The sequence below is a fragment of the Tupaia chinensis genome, unplaced genomic scaffold (assembly GCF_000334495.1).
Source record: "Tupaia chinensis unplaced genomic scaffold, TupChi_1.0 Scaffold000387_1, whole genome shotgun sequence".
NCBI lineage: Eukaryota > Metazoa > Chordata > Mammalia > Scandentia > Tupaiidae > Tupaia > Tupaia belangeri.
In genome coordinates, this window is record NW_006159889.1 from 3,097,449 (window position 1) to 3,117,465 (window position 20,017).

General features: G+C 40.6%; 1 protein-coding gene and 2 pseudogenes across 3 annotated transcripts in view; 1 reads left to right on the top strand and 2 right to left on the bottom strand.

Annotated features, from left to right (window-relative positions):
- The window catches only part of LOC102479047 (obg-like ATPase 1 pseudogene), a 5,563-nt pseudogene extending 309 nt beyond the window's left edge, over nucleotides 1-5,254 (top strand).
- The window catches only part of TESK2 (testis associated actin remodelling kinase 2), a 168,216-nt gene that overhangs the window by 105,070 nt on the left and 43,129 nt on the right, over nucleotides 1-20,017 (bottom strand). The window lies entirely within an intron of this gene.
- Nucleotides 9,049-14,877, bottom strand: LOC102479466 (mitochondrial import inner membrane translocase subunit TIM14 pseudogene; annotated as a pseudogene).

A 20,017-nucleotide genomic window follows, 5' to 3' on the forward strand; every position in this document is an offset into this window, starting at 1 on the left:
AAAATTTCCCTTTTCGTTAAAAAAAAAAAAAAAAAAAAAGTTGGATGACTCTACCATGTGTTTTCTTAGTACAGTGGTCCCTGCTTATTGATGGAGAAATGTTCCAAGCACCCCAGTGGACAGTCTCAACTGTGGCTAGTACTGAATCCCTATATTTACTATGTTTCTTCATATATATATATATATATACACACACACACACACTTATGGTAAAGTTTCATTTATAAACTCAGCACAGTAAGAGATTAACAATAACCAGGGGGCTTTAAAAAGTTATCTCATGGCTCATCAGCTTGAAATTCCTCAATGGCAATGAAATATGAGTTTATTTTGGTACCAAAATTTTTTAATCAATGCATAGGTTTTCTATTCTTTTTTTAATAATTATTTAGTTAGTTTTATTTATTTATTCATTTATTTTAATTTGACCAGAGAGAAACAGAGAGAGAGAGAGAAAGTGAGAAAGCAAGCCACCAGGTTCGGGACTCAAATCGTGGTCTGCCATGTGGGAGTGTACAACGCCTTAGCCACCATGTCACCTGCTGGTCCCAGTTTTCTATTTTTTAAAGAATGATTTTATTTTATTTATTCATTCATCTATTTTTTTAATTTGACCAGAGGGAGAAAGACAGAGAGAGAAAGTGAGAAAGCAAGCCACCAGGTCCAGGACTTGAACCGTGGTCAGCCATGTGGGAGTGTTCAACACCTTAACCACCACGCCACCTGCTGGTCCCCAATGCATAGGTTTTCATGATGTGCATTTTCCTTAAACTTTTTGAAGACCCCCTTCATAGAACAATAATAACAACAAAGTATATTAAAGGTTATTTGGATTGATCTCTCTTTTTCTCTCTCTCAAAATGTCTTCTTGTACTGCACTCACCTATTTTCGGATTGCTGTGGACTGTGGCTAACTGAAAGCACGGAAGGCAAAACCACAAATGGGGGTGGTGGCTACTGCACTCTGTCCTTATTTCTTTCACAGTACTTGCATGTTGTATGCTGTTAGTGTTCTTTTTCCATCTCCAACATGCCCAGGTACAACGACTAACTTACTCATTTCTTTATCCCCAGAACAGGAATTCAGCATGCCACCTTCACACACACATCTTCTGACATGCAAGACATATTTATTTTTATATAGACAAATTTTATTTGTATTAAAATATTAAAACCTCTGCAAGAAAGAAAGAACAGGAATAACTATATATGTAACTATTAACAGACATCAGTATATTACTCACTATAAACTCTGGAATAGAAAAAATAGACTGTAGGAAGGACTAGCAGGTGGGGTGGTGATTAAGGTGCTGGATGCTCCCATGGCTGACCATGGTTCAAGTCCCGGACCTGGTGACTTGCTTTCTCACTTTCCCATTCTCTCTCTCTTCCTCTCTCTCTCTGTCTCTCTGGTCAAATTAAAATAAACAAATGAATAAATTAAAATTTAAATACATTTAAACAAAAGAAAAAAATAGATTGTAGGTTAATACATATACATTGGCTATGATGTTACTTCATTTTTATCCCAGGCAAGTAAGCATACTGACATGGAAATGAGTGTGACAATTAATTCAGCTCATATATATATGGATACATATATATGTGTAAATATATGTGTATGTGTGTATGTGTGTATATATATAGTTGTTGTTGTTGCTGTTGTAGTTGTGATCTGTTAGAGGGAGCATGCATTCTCTGAAAAAGGACAGAGACAGAAAGTGAGAAAGCCCCCCTGGAAGGATGGCCTCACTTAAGAGGTGTTTTGGAAGTTTATAGTTGAAGTGTTTTGTTATCACAATGATTAGAAGCAGGGAGTGCTGCTGGTCAGAGATGCTAGATAGCTTGCAAGGTGCAGAACAGTCTTACACAAGGAAGCAATTTTCCCTGTGCTGAATGAAATTCTAATATCTTGCCAGATATTCATTAAATGAAGGACATAATTACACTTTCCTGAACCTGGATTCTATATATTTTATGTAAAAATGGGCTTATCTTGTATGGTTTCATATAAACTGACTCTTCTAGGAATGCAACTACCTTGTAAATTGAATGGGAAATTTTGTTGTTTTGTTCAGAACATTATTAAGAATTGCCAACTGAAACCAGCAGGTGGCATAATGGTTAAGGCACTGGACTCCCACATGGCTGACCATGGTTTGAGTTCTAGACCTGGTGGTTTGCTTTCTCACTTTCTCTCTCTCTCTCTGGTGAGCACATATGCCCTGTAGCATATTAAAAATAATAAAAATAACAATAAATAAAACTAAATAACTTTTAAATTATTTTATTCATCATTTTTTGAGAGATTTTTGCTATAGGGTGTGTGCACTCACCAGAGAGAGAGAGAAACAGAGAGACTGAAAGCAAGAAATCACCCCCCAGGGGGATGGCCATGCCACAATCCCTTCTCCTCCATTCTTCTCTTGGGATTTTGGACATGCATGTGCATATGCACGCACCTGGCATGAATTTAGGCCACAGGACCAGCCTATTTCTTTCTTTGTCACATAAAAAAAATCTAGCCTGTTTTCACGTTTTTATAATATGCACTAGCACCTCTGCTCTTCAATTTCCTTCTTACATGGAATGGCTTCTAATTATCTTTTCTTAAACCTCATCTTAATCATTTATAAAAGGGCAAAAACAACTTTCAGCTCTTGTCTCAGAGGAGGCCTAGGTGCAACTTTCTCTAGTAGTCCCAAATCTGGGTTCATCTGACACCAGCAGCCTCTACCATGCCACCCAAGTTAGACCCCAAAGAGATCAAAGTTGTATACCTGAGGGCCACCAATGGCAAAGTTGACCACAACTGCCCTGGACCGTAGGATCAGCCTCCTCGGTCTATCCAAAAAAAGGCTGGTGCTGACTTAGCCAAGGCAACCACTGACTCAAAAGGCATGAGGATTAGACTGACCAGAATAGACCCAGATTCAGACGGTACCTTCTGCTTCTGCCCTGATCATCAAATCCCTCAAGGAACTGCCAAGACACAGAATGAAACAGAAAAACATAAACACGAATAAAAACTAAAGCACGAATGTCACTTTTTCTGTTTTTTGTTTTTTTGGGGTTTTTTTGTTTGTTTGTAAGATTTTTGCCATAGAGTGCATGCACTGCCAGAGAGAGAGGAAAGTGGGAAATCACCCCTCCCCTCAGGGGGAAGGCTATGCTGCAATCCCTTCTCCTTCAATCCCCTCTCAGGATTTTGGGCACACATGCATGTGCACCAGGTGTGTTTTTCAAGCTGCTGGCTCCAGGACTCAACCCACACAGGCAATCATGTGAGATCCAGCACCTTAACCACTGTGCCATCTGCTGGCCCAATATCACTTTTGATAAGAGTGTCAGTATTGCCCAATAGATGAAGTAACAATCTTTAGCCAGAGAACTCTGGAACCATTAAAGAGATCCTGGGACAAATTCAGTTTATGAGTTACAATGTTGATGATCACCACCCTCCTGACATCACAACCATGGCACAACAGAATGCCCAGCTAGTTCTGAAGTATACAGGAAACCATTTCAATAGAGGATCTGACAACAAAAAAGAGTAACAGCATCTGAATACTTTGGTATGTCTTTTGGAATCAACAGCCATACCCCTGGCCTGCTCTGTAGCCTAGTGGTTAAGGGAGTCAGATCCCACATGGCTCACTATAGTTCCCTGACAGCTTGAGAAATAAGCCAGGCATGTGTGTGCCTCAAACCTGACAGGATGGAGAAATGGAGGAAAACATATTGTAGCATAACCACATCCCATTGCAGTGGTGCTTTCTTCCTCTCTTGTCTCTGTTCTCTCTGATGAGCACATATGCCCCAAATCTGCATATTAAAATCTATATTTTTATTAATTAAATTTTGTTTTATTTTTCCTTTTTCATACAATCATACAGTTAGATTTTGTTTTTAGGTTTTTGCTGTAGGGCACGTGTGCATGCGAGAAAGAGAGAGAAAGGAAATGGAAAATCACCCTCCAGAGGGGATAGACACACTTCAATCCCTTCTCCTCCATTGTCCTCTCAAGATTTTGGGCATGGGCCAGCAAGACCTGTCTGTCGCTGCCACTGGGACCCCGTGTTCTCAACCACCCCTAGCACGATGCCCCCCCAAAAAAGAGAGGTGATAGAATTAAACCACCCCAATCATTGGAAGATTTGGAACCTCAGTGAAAATTGGTATTGTGGGATTGCCAAATGTTGGGAAATCTACCTTCTTCAATGTATTAACTAATAGTCAGGCGTCAGCAGAAAACTTCCCATTCTGTACAACTGATCCTAATGAGAGCAGAGTACCTGTGTCAGACGAAAGGTTTGACTTTCTTTGCCAGTATCACAAACCAGCAAGCAAAACCCTGCCTTTCTAAATGTAGTGGATATTGCTGGCCTTGTGAAGGGAGCTCACAATGGGCAAGGCCTGGGGAATGCCTTTCTATCCCATATTAGTGCCTGTGATGGGATCTTTCATCTAACACGTGCTTTTGAAGATGATGATATCACGCATATTGAAGGAAGTGTAGATTCTATTCGAGATATAGAAATAATACATGAAGAGCTCCAGCTTAATGATGAGGAAGTGACGGGGCCCATAATAGATAAACTAGAAAAGGTGGCTGTGAGAGGAAGAGATAAAAAACTAAAGCCTGAATATGTCATAATGTGCAAAGTCAAATCCTGGGTTATAGATCAAAAGAAACCTGTTCGTTTCTAGCATGATTGGAATGACAAAGAATTGAAGGTTTGAATAAACACTTATTTTTTACTTCAAAACCAATGGTCTACCTGGTTAACCTTTCTGAAAAAGATTACATTAGGAAGAAAAACAAATGGTTGATAAAAATTAAAGAGTAGGTGGATAAGTATGATCCAGGTGCCTTCGTCATTCCTTTTAGTGGGGCCTTGGAACTCAAGTTGCAAGAATTGAGTGCTGAGGAGAGACAGAAGTATCTGGAAGCGAACATGACACAAAGAACTTTGCCAAAGATCATTAAGGCTGGGTTTGCAGCACTCCAACTAGAATACTTCTTCACTGCAGGCCCAGATGAAGTGCATGCATGGACCATTAGGAAAGGGACGAAGGCTCCCCAAGCTGCAGGGAAGATTCACACAGATTTTGAAAAGGGATTCATTATGGCTGAAGTAATGAAATATGAAGATTTTAAAGAGGAGGATTCTAAAAATGCAGTCAAGCTGGAAAATATAAACAACAAGTCAGAAATTATATTGTTGAAGATGGAGATATTATCCTCTTCAAATTTTTTTTTTTTTTTGAGAGATTTTCACTGTAGGGCACGTGCGCTCACCAGACAGACAGAGAAAGACATAGAGACAGAAAGCGAGAAATCACCCCCCAGGGGGGATGGTCACGATGCAATCCCTTCTCCTCCATTCTCCTCTCGAGATCTTGGGCACGCACGCACACGCGCCCGGCGTGAGTTTTAAGCCACCGGGTCCGGGACACGAACCGCGGTTGACTACGTGGGAGTCCAGCGACATAGCCATTACGCTAACTGCTGGTTCCCCCTCTTCAAATTTTTTAAAATTTAATTTTATTTGTTCATTCATTTATTTTAATTTGACCAGAGAGAGAGAGGGAAAGTGAGGAAGCAAGCCACCAGGTTTGGGACTCAAACCATGGTCAGCCATGTGAGAGTGTCCAGCGCCCTAACCACCATGCCACCTGCTGGTACCCCCTCTTCAAATTTAATACACCTCAGGACCAGCAGTTAGCATAATGGCTATGTCGTTGAACTCCCATGTAGTCAACCGCAGTTCGCGTCCCGGACCCAGTGGCTTAAAACTCATCGCCAGGTGTGTGTGCATGTGTGCCCAAGATCCCAAGAGAAGAATGGAGGAGAAGGGATTGTGGTGTAGCCATCCCCCCCGGGGGATGATTTCTCGCTTTCTGTCTCTCTGTCTCTGTCTTTCTGGCAAGCGCACGCGCCATATAGCAAAAACCTCTCCAAAAAAAGAAAAAAAAAAAAAAGTAAGACACCTCAACAACCGAAGAAGAAATAGATTTTAGTTGTTGCTCAGAAAAATGTACACCACCAAAAGGCAATTTTTTTTGTAATTAAAATTTCTGAAAACTGAAGGGACAAATAAAGTTGAGGGGATGAGAATCTTCTACAAACAAATTATTTTTGTTTGTTTTAAATTAAAATACTATGTACCTCCGATGAAATGCAAGTTCACTAAATGTGAACAGCTTTGCTTTTCACGTGATTAAGACCCTACTCCAAACTGTAGAAGCTTGTCAGGAACCATATTACTCTCATGACACTTCATTAGTCTCCATCATGTATGCCAAGTCTGACACATTTGACAGTGAGGACAATGTGGCTTGCTCCTTTTTGAATCCACAGATAATGCATGTTTTACAGCACTCCAGATGTCTACACTCAATAAAACATGTGACAAAACAAACAAACAAAAAAAGATTTTGGGCATGCACGCACATGTGCCTGGAGTGATATTCAAGTTGCTTGGTCCAGGACTCGAACTGTGTCAGCAATCTCAGAATCCAGTGCCACCTCCTGGCCCCAAGCTTGCTTTTTTTTTTTTCTTAACAAATATGAGTAGTAGTGAGGCCAGTAGGTAGCAAGGTGGTTGGGGTGGTGGACTCCCACATGGTCAACCACAGTTTGAGTCTCAGCCTAAGCAGTTTGAGTCTTGGACTCAGCAGCTTGAGGCTCACACCAGGCATATGTGCGTGTGTGCCCAAGGCCTTGAGAGGAGGATGGAGGAGATGGGATTGTAGCATAGCTATTCCATGCCTGCTGGGGGGTGTTTTCTCACTTTCTGTCTCCCCCTTAACCTAAATGGGCCAGGCATAGTCGTGCATGCCTGTAGGTCTCACTGACTACAGTGATAAAACATGAAGTTCTATGTGACAATTCCCTGTGGAAAGGTTCCTAGTTCAAGTACAGAGACCTTCCTAAGTATGTTGGGCACACATCTGATCTAGAGCTGGCTGAAGGCTGGGGATGGATAATGGCATCAACACCATGTTGAGGGTGGTATCTCTTTCTCTCTCTCTCGCTCCCTCTCTCTTTCTGGCTCTCCCAGTCATTAAAATCAATAAATAAAACTTATAAATAAACAAGTAAATGAATAAATGGGAGCCAGGCATGGTGATATGCCTTCCTCAGCCACCTGAGAGGCTGAGATAGGAGAATAGCTACCTGCTGAGACACTCTCTTTAAAAAATAAACAAATAAATGGGTTGAAAATTTAATGACAGGAGCCAGCAGGTGACATGGTGGTTAAGGTGCTAGATCCCAGATGGCCAACTCCACAGGTTCAAGTCCCAGACCCAGTGGTACAGGCCCAAAATCCCAAAAGGAGAATAGAAGAGGAGGGACTGCAGTGATTGCAGTGTGGCCACCCTCCCTAGAGGGGTGATTTTCTCTCTCTCTCTCTCTCTCGGAAGCACACACGATAGCAAAAAAAAAAAAAGGATGGGACCACCAGATGGCATAATGGTTATGTTGCTGGACTCCCACATGGCTGACTGTGGTTCAAGTCCTGAACCCGGAGGCTTGAAACTCATGCCAAGCAAGTGTGTATTATGTGTCAAAATCCTGAGAAGAGAATAGAAGAAAGGGGTTTGTGGTTTGGCCACGATTTCTCACTTTCTGTCTTTCTGTCTCTGTCTCTCTAACAAGTACACACACCCTATAGCAAAACTCTCCCTTAAAAAGAAAAAAAAATTAAATAGAGATTCTAGGAAAACAACAGAGCAAACCTAGAAAGAATATACTAATAAAAATAAAAGCAAAATAATGAAACAGCAAACAAACAAACAAAAAACAGAAAATGTCAACAAACAAAAAACTAACTTGAGAAAGAAAGAAAAAATAAAATAAAATAAAGAATCTCTCCAGGGACTGATCATGAAAAAGTCTTTTTATCTCCTGGTCCCTAACTACCTTTTTAGACTCATCACAGGTCTGCCATTCCTTCACATGCACCCACCAGGCTTGAACCAAACCCAGTTTCTCACCATTCTCAGAATAGTCCATGTTCTTACTCCTCTGCGCCCCCACACCTGCTGTCTGCCTGCTCAGTATGCCCTTTCTCTGCTTGTCCCATCATCCTTATCCTTCGGGAACACTCAATGGTGATCTCCTATACTTGATCTCAGCCAAAAGGCCGAGAAGCGATAAGGGTGATCTCCTCAGAGAAGCTTTCGCTGACCCTTCCAAACAAGCTGTTTTTTGTTGTTACTGTTGTTTGGGTCTTTTTTTTCCTCCTTCCTTTTTTGCTCAGGGCATGTGAACTCACCAGAGAGAGTGATAGAAAGAGACACAGAGAGAGGGAAAAGTGAGAAAGCTCTTCCCTTGGGGGATGGCCATGCTACAATCCCATCTCCATTTTTCTCTCATGACTCTGGGCATGCATGTGCACCTGATCTGTTTTTCAAGCCATAGCCATGCGGGATCCAAATGCCTTAAACAACATACCACCAGCTGGCCCCAAAATAAGGTCTGTAATGATGTCTGGCACTACATTCCCTAGCATCCTAAGCTTACTTCCACGCACTTAGCACCTATGCACTGAGTAATTTGCAGGCTCTTGCTTAATGCTCTATATTGCACCTTCCACCCTAGGCAAAGAGCTCTTTCAGGGAAGAATTTTATTTATTTATCTATCCCTCATACCTAGCTTGTTATCCTATACCTAGTGAGCATTAACTAAATATCTAGTAAGTAAATAAATAAACAATTAAGATAGCAAAGAAGTACAATATTTATTACATGCTATAAGTATTAGCAGAGTACTATGAAATCACAAAGGGAAAGCAACCAACCTTCTCACTCCCCTCACTGCAAAATCATACACTCTAGAGTCAACTTTTTGTAAACATATGTCACACAACCCAAAACATTGAACCTCCCCTGGAAAGCTGCTAAGGGGACTGCAAAACCAGGAAAATGCAACAGGGAAAACAATAGAAAATTTAGCAAAGCAGTCTGAGAAGCAACAAGGATATACAACAAAGACCATTTCCAAGGTGTAGAGTCCTAAGAAACACATTGGACTGTTATCAGCCTGTTCCTCCAAGACTTTTCAGTGCTAACCTCCTTTTAAAACAGTGTTGGGAAGTGAGGAGGTAAACTCTTTTTCCTTTTTGGTAAATCCTCTGTAACATGGTTTCAGCACCTTGGAAGTTCTGCTTGACAGATTTGGCAACTACCTGATCTTTAGGAACGGATCTCTGACAGCTGTTTGTCTCTCTTGCTATCTCTTTTCCTGCTTCTCTGTACCCTCCTCCAACTGAAAAAGAAAGGTACTTTACAACATTCAATCCTTACTGCTCTGGTCTTTGTTCCTTGACTGTTTCTGACAATTGAAACATTTCTGATGGTTAAAAATACATTCAATTCCAGGCCAGTATGTGGTGTGGAGGTTAAAGCGCTGGATCCCACTCAGCCAGCTGCATGGTTTGAGTCACGGATCCAGTGACTTGAAAATAAGGCTGGGCACATGTGCATGCATGCCTAAAATCCTGAGAGGAGAGCAGAGAAGAAAGGATGGTAGAGGGATGGCAGCATGGCCAAACACCCCCCGTGGGTGGGTTCTCACCTCCCCACCTCATCTCTCTCTGGCAACTGAAGGTATTTCAGCATGACCCTCCCCTCTGGGGGTGATTTCTCACTTTCCCTCTATCTCTCTCTCCAGTGAATGCACATGCCCTATGGCAAAAAAATAAAGTGTTCAATTCCTATCTAATGTTGCTTTTATGTCACAATAATTCTGTAGAATTAGGGATTTTCTCTACATTTGTTCTTCCTCAATCCTTTTCTTAGTTTTAAAGATAACTTTTTTAAAAAATGAGTTTATACATCTAGCCATTTGGGGAGAAAGGAAGATGTCCCACTGATAACTGGGCCTCCAGCATCCAAAACTCGCGTGAACAGCCCTTCTTCAAGATACAGCCAGCTCCATGGCTCCTGAGATCTAGCCATTTTCTAATTTTTGAGTTTTATTGAAATTTTTTGAATATTAATTTTTCTTTTGAGATTTATTTAAAAGCTTTTCTCTTCTTTTTCACTGTTTCTTGTCTGTTCTTTTGCTGTTGGTATTGTTTCCCTCTCTCTGCTTCTTTTTCTGCACACTCCTCGACCCTCTGATTGAACTTCCAAGTTTGGGAAGAAACCGACCATCCACCAGATGACTAGAAATCGCTGCAGGACCACAAGAAATATGGGGAAGCAGGAAAATACCTCTCCCACAAGGGAAAAGGATAGCTCCTCTTTATCCACACACAGTTCAATGGAAATCATGGAAATGTCTGATAAAGAATTCAGAACATTCATAATGGCAAAGCTAACAGAGATGGAAGAGAAGAGAGACAAGGAACTGCTGAAGAGGAAGGAGAAAGGAGTTGAAGAGTTCCAGGAGGTGAGGAAATTCATGCTAGATCTAAAAGAGGAATTTCACACTTTACAAAAGAATCAGATGGAACTGTTAGAGATGAAGGCTATAATACAAGAAGTCAAAATCTCCCTTGAAAGTATTAAAAGCAGACTAGATCATACAGAAAATAGAATCTCTAATGTAGAAGAGAAAATGGTTGGCCTAGAAAAATCCACCGCGAAGACTGAGAAAATGGCCCAAAAATTTGAGAATAATATGCGAGAAGTACTAGATACCATCAAACGTCCAAACATCCGGATAATAGGCATCCCAGAAGGTGAAGAGACTCATAAGGGCATTGATAATCTATTCCATGAAATCTTACAAGAAAATTTTCCAAACCTGGAGAGGCACTCAAAGATCCATTCCCAAGAAATACAGAGGACCCCAAATAGAATCAACCCAAGAAGATCTTCTCCAAGACACATTATAGCCAGATTGACCAAAACCACAGACAAAGACAAGATACTAAGACTGGCAAGAGAAAAAAGGCAAGTTACCTACAAAGGGTATCCCATCAGACTAACGGCAGACCTCTCATCGGAAACAATGAGAGCGAGGAGAGAATGGGAAAATGTATTCAAAGTATTAAGGGAAAAGCAATTTCAACCGAGAATTCTGTACCCAGCAAGGTTATCGTTCATTTGGGAAGAAAAGACACGAACTTTCCCAGATAAACAAAACCTGAAAGAATTTACCAGCACCAGACCGGATCTCCAAGAAGTTCTTAAGGGAGTGCTATGTCAGTAAAATTAAATGCAGACACACAGAAATAAGAGTTCAGAAACTAAGAAAATGGGCAACTTAATTGTAGGGCCAAAAGCTGGAGTTGAGTATTACATCCCAGATTTCAATCTGGAACATCGAACCTCAACAGATACAGAAGAAAGATTAAGTACATGAGACTGAACTGATGAAACAGTATTCTACGACTTGACTAAAATATTGCTGCTTTTCTTCTAAGCTTTGTTGTCTGGTTTTAAGGACTTTTGTCCTGTCTTCAGCTATCAATAGATTCATGTTCCGACTATTTGAACAGAATACTAACCTGTTTCTAGGCTTTAAGTTTCAAAGAAATATCCTTACCAGTTCAAAACTGCTTTTCTTGAAACCATCGGCTGATCTTGCTATTGAAAGTAGTTAGATTACTTATGATATTGTGTGATCAACGAAATGTTGGGGGAAAAGGAATTGAAGACAACTGTAGACAGCAGAGATAGTGTAATAAGAGAGTGGAATAGGGCAGAGGGCTAGACATGGGTAAAAAACATATATATGAAAGTAGAAATGGAATATTATGGATGATAACATGCATGATTAAGCCACTATCCAGTTTATTCTAGAGGGGAAACCATATTTTGTATGTTGTGATGATGCTCAGGGAATGAATGTAAATTAATAAAAAAAATTTTCAGAAGAAAAAAAATAGGCATTAGAAATACCTATTTGATGACTGCAGTTAAGCTATATAGCCCTAGTTAGGTGCTACTTTATAGTATGTTCATTCTATTCACTGAGGTTTATGCCTAAAGTCAGTCTTGTGTTCATGGATATGTACATATCAGCGGTGCTTGCTGTTGAAAATATTTAGATTTATTAAGATATTTAGTGAAACAATAAAATGGGGGAGGCATAGAAAGCACCAATAGATACCAGACACAGTGTGGGAGGAGGGTGGGAGATGGCAGAAGGTGAGATAGGTGAGGATGGGAAAAAAGGCAAAATATACAGAAAACAAGAAATGGAAAATGATTTGTTGACAATAACACATATGTTGATGTGCTTGATTGAGCCAATATACAGTGTATTCTCAATGGAAAAAATCTCATTTTGTATGCTATAATGATGTACAGTGAATGAATGTAAATAAAGACAGACAGAGAGAGACATAGAGACAGAAAGCGAGAAATCACCCCCCAGGGGGGATGGTCACGCCGCAATCCCTTCTCCTCCATTCTCCTCTCGGGATCCTGGGCACGCACGCACACGTGCCCAGCGTGAGTTTTAAGCCACCGGGTCCGGGACACGAACCGCGGTCGACTACGTGGGAGTCCAGCGACATAGCCATTACGCCAACTGCTGGTTCCCGAGAGAGGTATTTTTCACAGGATTTTGATACCATGATCCATTCCCAGCCTTCAGCCAGCCCCAGATTATGGGTACCTATGTCCCAGTGTCCTCAAGGAGGTCTCCAGATGTGAACCAGGACGCTTCCCATGTGGGATTGCCTTGCAGAGTGTCACATTTCACCAGTGTACTACTGTGTGGTCCCAGTTTTGGAGGGAACCTTAACTCTGACTGGAGCAGTTCATTCTGAAATGACTGATTTGATACAAACAGACACATACACACTAGTGTCACTCATAGATGTTTTGGGGGTGGGGGATGGTTCAATCACTCCTTGAATTTGCTATTTTATTCTCCAATTGGCCTTGGTATATACTGACATCTTGGTCAAAGCAAACACTAAAAATTGGTATGTCACAAATGCCTAACCTTTATCCTCAGAAAGAACATCTACTACCTCAGCAGTCCTCAGCCTTTTTGATACCAGGAACTGGTATGGTGGAAGACAATTTTTCCATGGATGGTGGCAGAAGGTGGTTTTAGCAATGATTCAAGAGTATTACATTTATTGTGTACACTATTTCTATTATTTCTATTATTATTACATTGTAATATATAAGAAGTAATTATACAAGTCACCATAACCCAGTATTTGCAGCACTCCCCCAACCCCCAGTGCTGGTATCATCACTTCAGCTCCACTTCAGACCATTGGGCCTTAGATTCTCATTCGGAGCGCACAACCTAGATTCCCTTGCATGCACAGTTCATGACAGGGTTTGTGCTCCTATGAGAATCTAATGCCACTGCTGACCCAACAGGAGGCAGAGCTCAGGCAGTAATGTGAACAACAGGGAGCAGCTGTAAATACAGACGAAGCTTTGTTCACTCGCTCACCTTCTGTGCAGCATGGTCGGGAACTCCTGTACTACCTCACTTCACCCTCACTGTCTGGTTTCTAGCCATCTTACAAAAGGTGCTTTATACATCTCCAAGACTACAGAGCTTAACTCTTTTCTGACAAAGTGGTTATTAAAACATACATTGCATCTTGTTAGAAGATTACCACAGGGCTGATGAAAACACTTTTTACAGTGAGGTCTCAGAAAGGCATACAGAGAACTACAAACACAACCATGAAATGAAACAGACAATTTAAGAAAAAACCTTGAGTATTTATAGATTCAAACTACAGCAATGACTGCATTTTTTAAAAATTTATTCATTTATTTATTATTCTTCAATTTGACCAGAGAGAGACAGAGAAGGAGATTGAGAAAGGTAGCTGCCAGGTCTGGGACTCAAACTGCAGTTAGCCCTGTGGGAGTCCAGCACCTTAAATATCATGCCAATAGTATTTAAATGATTGCATTAAAAATGATTGCATTTTGGGAACCAGCAGTTAGCGTAATGGCTATGTCGCTGGACTCCCACGTAGTCGACCGCGGTTTGTGTCCCAGACCCGGTAGCTTAAAACTCACGCCGGGCGCGTGTGCGTGCGTGCCCAAGATCCCGAGAGGAGAATGGAGGAGAAGGGATTGCATGACCATCCCCCCGGGGGGTAATTTCTCGCTTTCTGTCTCTATGTCTCTTTCTGTCTGTCTGGCGAGCGCACGCGCCCTACAGTGAAAATCTCTCAAAAAAAAAAAAAAAAAAAAGATTGCATTTAAAAAAAAACTGCAGCTTTGAGGCATTTTATTATAAAAAGTTGATACTCATATATATAAAAAATATTGGGGCTGGCAGATTGCATGGTGATTAGAGCTCTGGACTCCCACATGGCCAACTGCAGTTCAAGTCTCAGACCTGGCAGCTTGCTTTCTCACTTTCCTTTTACAAAATATACAGAAAACAAGAAATGGAAAATTATGTGTTGACAATAACACATATGTAGATGTGCTTAATTGAGCCAATATACAGTGTACTGTGAATGGGAAAATCTCATTTTGTATGCTATAATGATGTACAGTGAATGAATGTAAATAAATAAATAAATAAATATATTAACTTAAAATCATACATTTAATTAATTTCTTTGCTTGACCTTCTAGTAAATCTTTAGCTTCATTGATTTTGGCTGCTATATAAGGAGATCCTCCTTTGTCTGGATGATTTAAAAGCATAATTCGTCGATGAGTGTCTCTTATTTTTTCATTATTAGCAGTAGGGCTTACACTTAATATTAATGCTGCTGTCATTTGGGGTTCAAATCCACCTCTGTAATAGCCACCACTGAAGGCAGATTTCAGGAGACTTCAAAAAACTTGTTTTACTTGTGGCTCCATATGCTTCATGGCTTGCAAAACATAACGACCTGCAAATCCAGCTGCAGCAATGGTCAGTCCAACTGCTACCACTGTACTGGCCACGGCTCCAGCTTGGCTTCCCTGCCTCCATCCCAGAGGCCGCAGCCACCAACTCACGCGCCTTTTTACCAGAAAGCAACGCAACAGCCACCACCCTGGAGCCCCAACCCCAAGCCCCAATGATTGCATTAAAAAAAAAAAAGTCTGGAAGTTTAAAAAATTAGAGTTGTGTGTGTGTGTGTGTGTGTGTGTGTGTGTAGCTGTACCTGAGACCCTAGAAGTAGCATTATGAGACCCAGCATCTAAGTTCTCAGACAAAGCTATCAGATAATATAAAACTTCTACCTCCTCAAGCACAAAAATAAAACATCACAGTACAAAATGGCATTCACTTAGTAAAATGTTCTTTCCTACTCTTAACCACAATTGTTAATACTGCTACAGATTTAGAGTTTGCACGACAAACTTCATGTACACTAAACAATAAATGTACACCCACAGACAAGAATAAATCAATTTTTCAGTACCAAGCAGATGGTAGATATCTGCCTCTTTTCAGTTCATACGTTTGCTGTTTCTCACAGGTTGGCATTTCCAAACACGGTGCTGCCAATTTAGGAAAGTATACCAGGGGAAGAAAGTGTGAGCTTCAGCTTCTATCTTATATAACTACATACACACACACAGACACACACACACACACACTATATATATATATATATGTATATATATATACACACTTGCCTCACAAACTGAGTCAGCAGAATATTATAAAAAAGTCAAAATAGGGGCCAGCAGATGGCATGGTGGTTAAGTGCACTGGGCTTCCACACAGTCAACCACAGTTTGAGTCCTGGACCTGGCAGCTTGCTTTCACAATTTTCCTTTCTCTCTCTCTTTCTCTCTCTCTCTCTCTGTCCCTCTCTGGTCAAATTAAAATGAGATAAATAAATAAATAAAGTTAAATAAAATAATTCTTTCTAAAAAAGTCAAAATACATAAAAATTTTCATATTTTACAAATAATATCATGAATACACACAAAAATTAATAAAAACAATCTATTTTTTTCTTATAGACTAGATCAAAATTACATGCAATAGGGCCAGCCAGTGGAGTAGAGTTAAGGTGGCTGGATCCCACTGAGTGACTCCACAGTCCGAGTCCCAGATCCAGCAGCTTGACAAACATGCTAGGCACCTGTTGTGTGTATGCCCAAAATCTTCTAAAGGAGGGAGAAACAGAGGAGAAGGGATTATGACATGACCATCTCCCATGTAGGGGAGGATGTTTTCTTTCTCACTTTCTCTCTCTTTCTCTCCCTTTCTCTCTCTCTCTCTTGTGCCCTCTGGCAAAATTAAGTGAAAAAAATAGATGCAATCTTCCATTCATCCAAATAGGTAGATATGAATATGAATCCTAGCTGCACCACTTGTGGTAAGTTTGACAAAATACGAAGTATATTCAACTTCATTTATAAAATAGAAGTTTAACTACTTACAGGACTGTTATATATGTTAAATAAAATAACATATACATGTTTTTGTTTGTTTTATACTAGAGGGAGCTAGATCTTACATGGCTGACCACAGCTTGAGTCTCAGCCCTCTGGCTAGAAAAACACACCAGGAATGTGAGCGAGCATGCCCCAAATCCTGATAGAATAGAGAAGTGAAGGGAAAAGGAACTGCAGTGTAACCATGTTCCATTGGGGGTGCTTTCTCTCTCTCCCACTGTCTCATTGTTTCTGGCAAGCACACAAGCCCTCTGGCAACTAAGCAAAAATGACACTCTTCCTCTTTTTTTTGGAGAGGTTTTTGCTATAGGGCACATGCACTCCCCAGAAAGACAGAGAGATAGAAAGCGAGAAATCACCCCTCGGGGGATGACCACACTGCAATCCCTTCTCCTTCATTCTCCTCCTGGGATCCTGGGTATGCACGCACACGTACGTGGCATGAGCTTAAGCCACCAGGTCTGAGACTCGAACCACGGTCGACTACATGGGAGTTCAGCAACATAGCCATTATGTCAACTGCTGGTCCCAACAAATTATTCTAACTCTAATTTGTGGGGCTACTGACCCGCATGATATACAATGATCATGACAATTTTGCTAGTCATGTTTTTCCAGCCTTGATAAAATATAGCCTAATAGTCTTTGTTACTTATTTAGAGCCAGGCTTCAGAACTGAACAGGTAATATAAATCAGGAGTAATTTAAAGGATAAACAAAGAATCCTAAATTCTGAAACTGATGGTTATTTATGTCTTCCATGAGAGAGGGAGACAGAAGGAAAGAGATGGGAGCACTCTGAACAGAGTCTTTCTGTAGCTATTCACCCCTGCCTCGGCCAGCCTGGATCGTGGGCACACGTGTACATGTAACTAGCATGTACAGGGAAGCTTTGGGACAAGAACTTGGGCCTTTGCATATGAGGCCAGTTGTGTCCAGTTTTTTCTCTCTTACTTTGCTGTGCCATCATCTGACCTCAAAACTGAATTATTTTGAGGAAATGCAAACAAACTACATATATGCACAATCCTCAGTGTAAAATCATCCACCAACCAATCTTTTATTTTGCTACAAGGACAACTAAAAGTCCTGCATAATTTGTATCTCCCACACCAGAAGTCAAGTATTTCCTTTTATTGCCACTGATACACTTTCCCTTTATCCTGACCTTTAAAGCATTATAACCATCTGTACTTTGTAATCAAAGATAAAAACTAACCATCACTTAGCTGTACACTATACCTACTAGAGCAGAGGTTAGCAAACTTTTTTCTATAAACTGTTAGTAAGTATCTTAGGATTCCAGGGCTATTTGGTCTGTGTTGCAATTACTCAACTTTGCCACCATAGTATAAAAGCAGCCATAGAAAACATGGTAACAAATGGGTATCCATGTGTTTCAAATAAAACTTTATTTACAAAAACAAGTGGCAGACCAGATTTGGTCTAAGGGATACAGTTTGCCACAAAGTCTGCATCAGACTATTACACAGAATGAAAAATAAACTCCCTTATTTCTTCCTTTCCTAATGATAATGTTCTCACTCATAAAATTAACTAATTAACTAGCTTTCTCTTATTTTGTAGTAGGCACTCATAGTGGAACAATACTATCTCTATTGCCTTGAATGAGAAGAGACAAGAATGAGTATCAGGTTTAAGGTTCAAATTCATACTATACACACTGTACATAAAGCGTGAGCCAAGAAATTTAAATAAGGCTGTTAGGTTCAGATCCAGAACCTGTATAAACCCAGCAGAGCTAATGTGAGCTCACTGTATTAGAATATATCCACAATCTAGAATATAAGAACTCCCAGATAAAACATCTGTCCCTGGAAATAGCTTTTAATTAAAATTAAAAATCAAATGAGAGGGACCAGCAGTTGGTGCAATGATTACATTGCTGGACTCCTACATGGCCGACCAAGGTTCGAGTCCAGGCACGTGTGTGTGCATGTGTGCCCAAAATCCCCAGAGGAGAATGGAGGAGAAGGGATTGAGTGAGGCCATCCTCCCTCGGGGATGATTTCTTACTTTTTGTCTGTCTCTCTCTGTGTCTCCGACAAGTGCACATACCCTATAGCAAAAATCTCTCAAAAAAACTCAAAAAAAAAAAAAAAAAAAGATAGTATGCAACAAAATGAACTTTTTCTACATTACAAAAATTATTACAAGCTAGTTTACAAATAAAAACACTGAGAAGCTTGGAAAATATCTATAATCCATAACAAATGATTAATTTTTAAAAGTATAAGAGAGTCCTACAAGTCAGTAGGATCAGAGAATAATAATCATCTTGTAAAAAATAAGTATGACATGCCATATAGAATTCTAGGCACTGGGGATACAATAGTACCCAAAGAGACCAAATCAAACAAACAAACAAACGAAATCTTTGTCCTCACAGAACTTACATTCTATTGAGGGATTTATGTTGGAATAGGTAAGTAAAGTAAATACACAGGGCCAGCAGATGGCATGGTGGTAAAAGTCACTAGACTCCCACACGGCCGACCACCGTTCAAGTCCCAGGCCAGATGGCTTGCTTTCTCTCTCTCTCTCTCTCTTTCTCTCTCTCTCTCTCTCTCTGTCCCTCTCTGGTCAAATTAAAATAAATAAATAAATAAAGTTAAATAAAATAATTCTTTTTAAAAAAGTAAATACACATAATTGATACTTTCTAAAAATCAAGGTGTAAGTCAGGTCTTTTACCTTTTTATCAGGAGTATATATTTATGGGGACCAGCAGTTAGCGTAATGGCTATGTTGCTAGACTCCCATGTAGTCAACCGTGGTTCACGTTCTGGACCCGGTGGCTTAAAACTCACACTGGGTGCGTGTGCGTGTGTGCCCAAGATCCCAAGAGGAAAACGGAGGAGAAGGGATTGCAGCGCGGCCATCCCCCCTGGGGGGTGATTTTTCGCTTTCTGTCTCTCTGTCTCTCTCTGTCTGTCTGGCGAGCGCATGTGCCCTATAGCAAAAACCCTTCCCCAAAAAAAGAAGTATATATTTATGCATAGAATATCTCTAGGATAAAAATCTGTTAATATTGGTTACCTCCATGAATAAAAACTGTGGGACAGAAGATATTGGATGACTTTTTTTTGGTTTTAGTTTTTGCTCTAGGACACATGCTTGCCAGGGAGAGACAGCGAGAAAGAGAGGGAAAGTGAGAAATCACCATCCGGGGGATGGCTAAGTCACAATCTCTTCTCCACTCTCCTTGGGATTTTGGGGATGCACACACACATGTGCCCAGTGTGATTCTCAAGCTGCCAGGTTGGGACTCGAATCACAAACCTGGCCATGTGAGATCCAGCACCCTACCTCCACACAATAAGCTGGACTGGCAGATGATTTTTCTTAGCCTTTATATCTTTTGAGTTTGTACCATGTGAATATGACTTAAAAATAAACTCTGAAATCGGGACCAGCAATTAGCGTAATGGCTATGCCGCTGGACTCCCATGTAGCCGACCGCAGTTCAAGTCCCAGACCCGGTAGCTTAAACTCACGCCAGGTGCATGTGAGTACGTGCTCAAGGTCCCGAGAGGAGAATGGAGGAGAAGGGATTGCAGCATGGCCATCCCCCCCGGGGGGTGATTTTTCGCTTTCTGTCTGTCTCTCTTTCTGGCAAGTGCGCGTGCCCTATAGCAAAAACCTCTCAAAAAAAATTTTTTTTTAATTTTTAAAAATTAAAAAAAA